A 9,604-nucleotide genomic window follows, 5' to 3' on the forward strand; every position below is an offset into this window, starting at 1 on the left:
AGAGCCATTTATACCAGTGGCTCTGGCAGAACCAAGGGCAACTTTCCCCGGTGCGAATGAGGGCAGCGACAGACCCCCTCTGTTTACAGCTGTGACCTGAAGAAAGCACTCTTGAATCACTGATGCAGAGCAGGAGGCTCAGGACCACGCGCCATCATCCAAGAGTGAGTCAAGTGCATCTTTTCCTAATAGTTTAAATGTAGTCTTGAAAATGTCCCAGACAAGTATTACAGGAGCTCGCGATAGAAGGAGAAGCCCTGTGCAGTGGGTCTCAGAGCACTGGCTGACGAGGATACTTTCTCTGAGATATTCTAGCGTACAGCTAAACAGTTCAGTTCTGGAAGACTAAAGAGGTGGAGCAGAAAATATTGGTAGCCAACTGTTTAGCATTACTTTCTGTGGCTGAAATATGCCATGGAAAACAGAAGAAATTAATTTGGCTGGGGCAAGCAGTGCTTGCCTAGTAGTCCTTAAGTAATTTGTTCAGCTTTGGAGCACAGAAAAGGAAAATGTTCTGATTTGTTCATTGAGGGTCCAACCCTCTGCTTGCCATCCTTGGCAGCAATGCCCCGCGACTCGTCGGAGTGTGGTGTTGCTGTCAGGGAAGAGTGGCTCTCTCTTGCCACCTCCACCGAGCCCACACTAGTGACCTGCTCACAGAGCACTCCCTGCAGGTCCAGCTTTGCAAACAGCAGCCTCCCGAGCTGCAGGTCTGCCGCAGAAAGGGGGTCAGCAGGTAACAAGTGGAGCCTGCRGTGGTGGGGCCTGGGCAGCTAAAGAGCAATTGCTTCCTCTGGATGGCTCAAAGGGAAAATTCAGGTTCCTTCTATCATAACAGCAACATTATAGAAGTCTACATGTACCTGAATCCATAACCGCACCACCTCTAACCCTCTGTCCAGCCACGTTCTTGGTTACATACCAGTTGCATACATCTGGAGTGAAATTTTCTGCTTTACTGCCTGGCCATAGCTGTTCTGTCAAGCTGCCTTGTGTTTCTGGGGATCCTCTTCCATGCTGAGAGGTCTGTGCACTTCCATTAGTCAGGGAGCAGAGTGCCTTGCCCTTATGGAGCAAAGGATTTTGAGGTGTAGGAAAGGGCACAGAATCAATATAGCCAGCATAAGTCTAAGAAATCCTTACAGACCTGTCTCATGGCACCCTTASGCTTTAGGAAGTGGTGTTCAGAGCTCCTGGGAACTGCAGGCACAGCAAAAACAGCAAGATGAGAAGTGATTATTTCAATGTAAACAAACAATATTCTATAAAATTGCTAACACAGAGAGCTTGGGACTACTTAGACCTTGTTCAAAGTTTCTACGCCTAAAGTGCTTGTGTTTTAAAAATGAAATTAGTACAAGATCCAACAACATCCCTGGTATATTAGATATGTCTTAATCATGTTCTATAGACAAATAAGATGACAATTCAGTTGCTTCTAATAATGTAATTGCACCATGAAACCACTACATTTCCTTATAGTGAATGCCAGAATAAGAAACAATGGTTGTGATGTCTTTGCTTTATTAGGAGATAATATTCTTTTAAACCTATGCTGTAATTAGCACAAGATAACAGACAAGCACTGATATAATTTGAGGGTTGCATTACTGTAAGTCTGTAAAAGTACTGTAAGCAATTTTCTTAAACATACGCAGCACTCTTGCCTCCTAGAAACTGTTCTATCAAATGCAGTTAAGTGTCTTTGGTATCATAGGATCCGATTCCTCCTAGCCATTACATTGGAAAGTCTATTTGTTACCCAAATATATGTTAAAATATTAATATTCCAAATTAATTTCAATACTAATGAAGGTATCAGAAGAGCTTAGATTCTGAAAATTACCTGGGATTACCTGGGATATTGGCCACTCAAGCCCAAGAGTTTTAGATGCTGCACTCAAACTAGTGTTCCTGAAAGGGAAGAGCAAGCTGGAAAAGTGGAAATGTTAGGGGAGATACGGAGCCAAAACTCCAGCTACTTTTCCAAAATCATCTTACGCTGTAGACTGGAAATCTGCACACGAATTTTTCTCTTCTAAGACAGAAATATGATTTTTACAGATTTTTGAATAAGGAGTAATGTCTTCCATACTGTTTCTGTTCCCCGATACCTGCTCTGTGCAGTGTCCTTTCTAACTCCATGCTTTCCTAATGTACACACTTGTGGCTTCTCTCTTTCCTGTCCCTTCTCCCTTTTCTCTTTACTGTATGTTACTGTGTGGGATTAGGAGAGGATGCTGAGCACCATTCACATGCAGCTTAATGATTCCCCAGGGAATTCTCTCTAAGGGTGTTTGGATTCCCCCAGTATAACTTCCAGTTTTAGTTTAGACCCACTATATCACTGACGTGTAGTTTTGCACTCTCATTATTCTCGGTCCTGAAATAATTTATGCTTCCTCGTGGTACTCCAAAAAGAGTTGCACACAACTGCACAAAGCATAATGCTTTATGGTGGTTTTATTTTTTGCCAAAGTCCATGCTTACTAGTTACCAGCTGAATTAAAGTACTATCCAGCATACCTTGACTCTCAGTATAAAGTGACTGCTGAGTGCAATCACTTTTTTTTTTCTTTTTTAAGATATTTTGGTCTTCTAAATAACTTAGAAAATTATTTTGTTGAAATGCTGCTGCTACCACTGAGGACTCTTGAGCTCTTCATACCATTTACTGTTGCCAAGCTGATAAACACAAAATGTTGCTCATTGACAACCTGCAAAGAACATTATATTCCTTGAGTGAACAAGCTCTCCAGCCTTGATGTATAGGAGGGATCTTTACTCCCACTGCCACCCACTAGCGTGTTAATCAGCAGCAAAGCATTTATAGGGAGGAGTCAGAACCAAAACCTCAGACACTAAAACTCATCAGAACTTGAGGGAAATCACTTGCACATTACTCACTGGTAAGGATGGCACAGATTTCCTGTAACTTCATGATATTTTTGTTTTTCTCCTCAGACAGATGACATTTTTGTGAGAGGCATTTTCCATACTGGCTTGGTGCTATAAGATTCATATGCAGCAGAAAGAATAATAAGATACAATGGTGACTCACCATTCATGAATGAAAAGTGTAGTCTGAGAGGAGGTAGGCATAAGAATTAGAGATTTTCCCTGCAGTCCCAGAACCCCAGTATTGCCCTCTTCTGCCTCCTTTTGACCTCCCTCCCTCCCTGCCTAAACCATCTCTCAAACTGCAGTGTCAGTAATTGAATTAACCCAAACTTTCCACTCTGCTTTTCCACAAGTGACCCAGATTTGCAGTTTTTCTCCCCCTTCCAAATGACCTGACTGCTCCATCTTCAAAAAATGCTGTTAATACACCTGAAAGTAGTCTATGATCATCTGCCATACATAGCATGCCAGCATCATCCTTTCTATAGGTCCGTCTTGGCTAGGAGCATTCCCAAATATATGTCTTTTTTTCTGATCTCCAAGATCTGCCGAATAGTGTGTGTTTCTGAACGGGCCTTACACCAGGCCACACCACTCACACTCTGGGTCACTTCAAGGTTTGTAGCTTTTGCAGGACTTATTTTCCTGCCTTTCTTACAGTCCCTTCCTTTCTACCCATCGCCTTTACATTGAAGCTGGGGCTGTGCTGCAGGTTTGGGATCCATATCCAATCTTGACAAGGAAAGGCTTCTGCATCTGAAATGGTGCTTCAACTCCTCACAGCTGGAAAGTCAAATTTTGAGCCAAAGTTGGGTTCAGGGTGAGAATGTCAATTGCCCTGCATCAGATAGAGAAAATAAATTAAATATTAGAAGATTAATCATGATGGGGATTTTCAGGGATGAAATTTTCAGACTCTCAGTCTTGAACTCTCAGTTTTCTCACCTGGAAAGAAATGGGATGAGAGACATAATTCCTGCATAGAATTTTTGTCTCTTATGTTAAATTAACATCCTTTAATGTGTCAGCTTAGATGCATTTTACTTCCATGTTTCCTTAGCATGTATCTAGCTTGAGTGCAGGCAGTGCTATGCAGGAGATAGCATGCTACTTCTTGCAGACTACTCTTTAGAGGTCCACCTGGGAAAGTGCTGAGCCCTCTTCGATCTCTAGCTAGTCCATAGGAAATGAAGTCACTTAATACACAAGTCCAGCTCACACCTTACAAAGCTTTTCTACCACAAAATCACCCTGAGTGAATTCTGGCATTTTGCCCCTGTCTAATCAAACTTACACTGTTGTCATCAACCTGGCCATGGTGTGTGATTTCAGCTCCTGAGACTCAGAAGGGATGGGTGAACTAACCTGAGCTTTTCATGACACTAACACAAACCAGCCAACCAACCAACCAACCACTGACACCACATACTGCAGTGCTACCACAGCTTCTGAGGAAGAGGTCAGAAGAAGTTAGCAGAAGTGTAGGTTTCATCTTTTTTCACTTCTTTCTTCCTAGTTGATCCCACTGGAGGACTGGTATCATGTGGCGCATGAAACTAGTAGAATGATATATGATATAGATATATCAATAATAGGATAGATATCTTTAAAATTACAGTCCTACCGTGGTATTGATGTAACAGGATTTATCTGCTTGTACTCAGGCTTAGTACATTTGTCCTCAGCTGGCAGAGGTAAAGATCAGCAGGACATGTTACACATGTACTACTTAACCCAACTCTTCAAAAGATTTAACCTGACTTCATAACCTTTGCTTTCCTACCTCCTGCCTTCCCATTGCAATGAAGAAATAAAATGGAAGAAATAAATATTCACAAATTACAAGCCCTAATAACTTGCTCTTTAGAAGAATCAGATCACTCAGAGGTGACCTGTACATGTACTCATTAAAGTCAATAACTTTAATCATTGATTTCCCAACTGTGGTTGAAACAATTATGACTACTTTTAAACAGTGTTTTACATGAATACCAAATGTATTTCTTGGAGTCACTTAATGTCTCCCATTAGTTACAGAGAGAGATTTTTGAATCTGTTTCATTCCTCATAAATAGAGCTACTTCTTTCACAGGAAAAATCTGGCTTTTCATTCAATATGGAGCACTCAGAGCCAACCTCATCTGACGTTAAAGTCACTGCAACCTTTCTCTCAGCATCGCTAAAGGTATTTAACTCTGCTTAAAAGAGCAAAGAAAAATGCTTCAATTGCAACTCTATCTCTGGTGTAGAAAGGATTTTGGGATGACTCATCTTTTTTAAGAGTGGTAAAATACAAAACAACAGTGTACTGAAAAAATTGCAAGTTCGTTTACCTTTTTAAAATTCCAAAAAGGAATTGTTATTTTTTCTTTCCCTCCCCTCATTTATTTGCACCTAAAAATATTTTTAGAAAAAACAGTAACAGACTGAATGGCACAACCAGATTATAAAGCTCAGACAGGGTAAAGTTTTGAATTCTGAAACTTTGCAAACAAGTTGCTCTGCATCAATTTTCCYGTAACTGAATCTATGCTCTCCTCTGTTCTCATTTCCCACAGGTAGTTACAGCACTGGCAATTTGAAGTATTTCATAAATAACTTGCTGGTATTCAGTATGTTGCCTTATTTCCTCTCCCATAATTGAGTTGTGCTCATTTGACATTTTGATTCAACATTGCAGAAAAAGCAGATTCAATTTACTAAATTTTCTGTGGTTGATGCATTTACGGAAAAATATTGGTTCCGTTTTGCAGCGCACTCATTAAGGGAAAGGTACTTACCTTACATTTGTTTGCAGCAACAAGTAGTCATTCATCAGGAACAAGAGAAACATCTCAGTCTCCCCCCTGGAATAAGTAACTCTGGGCAGGAACAATTCTGACCTGAGACCTGGTTTCCATAATGTTTCTCTGGTTTCCCAGACGGAGTCCAGTCCTCTGGCTATTTGTCAGCTATCTGCAGAGCCATTTTGGTACTCTCTTGAGCTTCCAGTGAATCTCTGAAGGGTTTCCAGCTGCTACACATTTTTTTAAAAAAAMTAGAATGTAGAAACAGAGAAAATGGCAGAGGACCATGGCAGAAGCCAGCATTATCATATGGAACATGACAGTTGACAACAAACTCACACAGAGCGTTCATCAGTGTTGGCCCTGGTACCGTGTTTTGCTCTCCACCCTTTCCTGTCCAAATCCTTGGTCCTTGCTTAGGGAAACTCTTTTGAACTGATGAAGGTTTTRCCCAAAGTAGGGGTCAGGAGGCTGCTTTCCCCAGCACACCTGTTAGCACTGGGCTTAGCCAAGCAGGGCCTGCTTATGCTGGACGGGCTGGAGAAGGRGAGTTGAAAGGAAAAGCAGCAGAGGAGCTCTCTGCTTACTGGGGAGATGTCGATGAGATGTGGATCTTGCCTGGTCCCAAGCTTTCAGGTCACTCTTCCCAAAGTAGAGTGTGTTCCTGGCTCACCAATACCTCCACGCCCCTGTGCAGAGGTTCATCCTCAGCTAACAAAAGCCTGAAGATCCCTTTCCCCCCTTCTCCCGTTGTTCCCGAAGCCTCTAGGCAATGCTGCTTGGCCCAATGGTGTAATGCTCAGCCAAGCTGATGGAGCAGGAATAAAGTCATGGTACTGAGTGCTAAAAATAGCTACACAAAACTCCCATTGCCACTGGCATTTTGCTACCCATGGGGATAGGGAAGCTGTGGTTTCTTAAGAGTGGTGGCTCTTCAGCTAGAGTATCCTGAAACATATTATARGTGCAAGGGCTATTTGAAACAGAGCTTGTTTTTAAATGCTTTACCCCTAAACTTTCCCCCAGCTGCATAAAAAGGTGCTTGTATCACAGCTCTCTGTACTTATGTTGTGTCTACTAATGTCACTTGGTGCAGCTGCTGCCATCAACATACACTCTTCTCTGCATAAAGTAAGGCTCTTCAACAGTTTTTCTAAAGGACACAGACTGGAAAAAGCACAGGAGTAATGGATAAGGCAGGAATGATTTTACTCTGCATATTTTTAAGTAATAAGTATGTAACATAGCTAAAACATAAATTCTAGCATATTGGACAGAGATTCATGCACTCAGAGATACTTGGATAGATTCTTTCTCTTCAAAGGCATTTTACGCAAAAGTACTGTGACCCTGCTTGAGCAGGGGGGTTGGACTAGATGATCTCCAGAGGTCCCCTCCAACCTTACCGATTCTACGATTCTATATATAGGCACATACATATGTATGAACCARAAATCTCTGGCTGTAAATCACACATGCACCGTCACAGCCACTAAGGAAAAACATAATGATAGAAAAGGGAAGCTGAAGTGGAATAATTCTGTCAACTACTAGAAAACAGCTCTCCCTGTCAATGATACACTTTAGAAACAAATAGCAGCTCGGAATCCAGACAGATCCAATTTGCCTGGTGTTGGTGGTTCTTCAGATCAGATTTTCCATCTTTTCCCTTCTAATTAGTCTTAGGACAACGTTTGCATTTCTGATAAAATTTCATAAACGCTACCCTTGCTACTGATAACATAAGAAAATGTTGCAAAATCTGTTCTCTCTTCTCCAATCTAAACTTCAATTTCTCAGTGTAACACCTATCTCTTTTTCTGGAGAAGAAATAGCTTCATATGACTGGGAACTGACGGTCCATTTCACAGTTCTCTCATCCTCTGCCTTTAATGCAATATAATATTAATGGATCTTTAGCCAATTATTCAATGATGTCTGTTACAATTTGAGGTGTAGTTATACTATTTCCTAAAATAGTAAGGACAGCAAGGCCTTTAACAGACACCTAAGTAACCATTCCTCTATCAACTTCTACATTTCTTTGACAAAATATTAAATACCTTACCTCAAAATAAAACAGACAGGATTGCTATGAGCTTCAGGCTTATAGACAAAAGCTTTTCATTCATGTTCCTAGGAAGTGGCTGAGTCTTTATGCTCTTCCTGCTTCATGTCTTCCACAACTTAAAGGACTGAACTCTCTTGAAGTCCTCTAGCCTTTGTCATGTTGGGAAAACAGACATTATTTTGATCCATAAAAATCAGCTATGATTTTATTTGGTCTTTATTCCATAACTGAGAACTTGTAAAGACCAAGGCTATCAGGAATGATATTTAAATAAGATTAATTACGAAAGTCATGAAGGAATTGACTGATATTGTGGGACAAGTGATTTGGTATTTTCTACTTAAACTCAAACTGAAGATTACAAGTGAATAGCTACTTAATACACAAATATCTAGAGAATGATAGAGACAATGATAGATATGCTAAGGGAATTGAAGATATGCAAAGTTAGTAAGCAGACAGCTTGTATTTGCGGCAAGGAAGGCCAGCTCTTGTAAATCCCAGTTTGGAGCATTGCACAAAGCAGGTTCAAGGGAAAAAATATGCATTTATGTAAACCAAAGCCCATATCCAAACAATTCTTGGGCAAACCTGCAGACCTGCATGTGCACACACAGTGTCTTTGATCTGTGAGTTGTTGCTACACCAGTGTGACTCCAAAGAGTGATGGCATGGTCTTGAGGAGATCATTGGAGGCTGCTGCTTGTGCTGCTCTGATGGCCTCTATAAACGTAGAGACAATGTGGACTTTCTATACTCCACAATCTATGAGGCCTATTGTGTAATATTATACTGTTTTCCCCCCATTTTTATTTTGCCCTCATGATTAGTAAGATTATTCCACTTTGAAAAACAAACAATAAAACCCACTCACAGCAACTCTCCTAAGTTTTCCTTATTAACTTCTCTACAGCTAAAGGTAAGAGAACAGCCCTGAGTTTGCTTTACCATGGTATTTAAACAACTTAAGCTTAAAAAGCTCCCATGGTCCAAATTAGGGCTTTGCCCAACAAGTACATTAAGCCTTATTATGCCTACTAAGCACAGAGAGCCAACTTTGTTACTATTGCACATTATGCTTGAAAACTGCTATGGGCAGTGTACTGAATCCCCTAATCAAATCAGCTTGGGAGATACTGTTCTGTTGCATTTAAAAATTACAGCGGTGCTGGTTCAAGTTTAAATAAAGTCAGATTGACCAAAATCATTTTTATGTCCTGAAAATCTTTTAGTGGTTGTTTAGAATGAAGTATATACTTCAAGTATATGAAATTCAGGGATTGAGTACTCAAGGGAACCTAAGAAAATCAGTTGGTAAAAATCATAAGCTATTTCCTTATGTTCTTTGACAGCCCAGCCAAAAGAATTTACGAGACTGTAAGGTCAGGTGTATGATCTATTATAAGCAAAGATTTGTTTGTGCACTGTGGTTTTCACTTTCTAGAAGTCGACAGTAGCAAATACCAGTTCAGTGAGACACAGTGTATGCAAAAAGTTACAGCCAGAACATATACTATGCTCTCAATTTCCTTTGAAGGGGTTTTATTTTTCCAGCTAAGTACTAAAAAGTAAGAGTAGCTCAGACTGAAAGCATGTGAGTATTTTGATAGCTGCGCAGAAGTTTAAATTTCAAACACTCACACACAAAGCTCTCTCTCCTAAAAAGGATACAAAGACCTGGTCTTAAAATTTGAGTATACCTGGAGACAAAACTGATGCAGCAGGTGAATATTCAGGCTTCATCTGTAAATGGAAGATGTAATCTGTCTACTCCTTTAACATAAACAGCAGTGTTCAATATTTTAGAAGCTCCTTTGATCACAGATTTTAAAGAACTCTTACAAGA

Source organism: Rhea americana, unplaced genomic scaffold (genome assembly GCF_003343005.1).
Source record: "Rhea americana isolate MKP2758 unplaced genomic scaffold, rheAme1 scaffold_27, whole genome shotgun sequence".
Lineage (NCBI taxonomy): Eukaryota > Metazoa > Chordata > Aves > Rheiformes > Rheidae > Rhea > Rhea americana.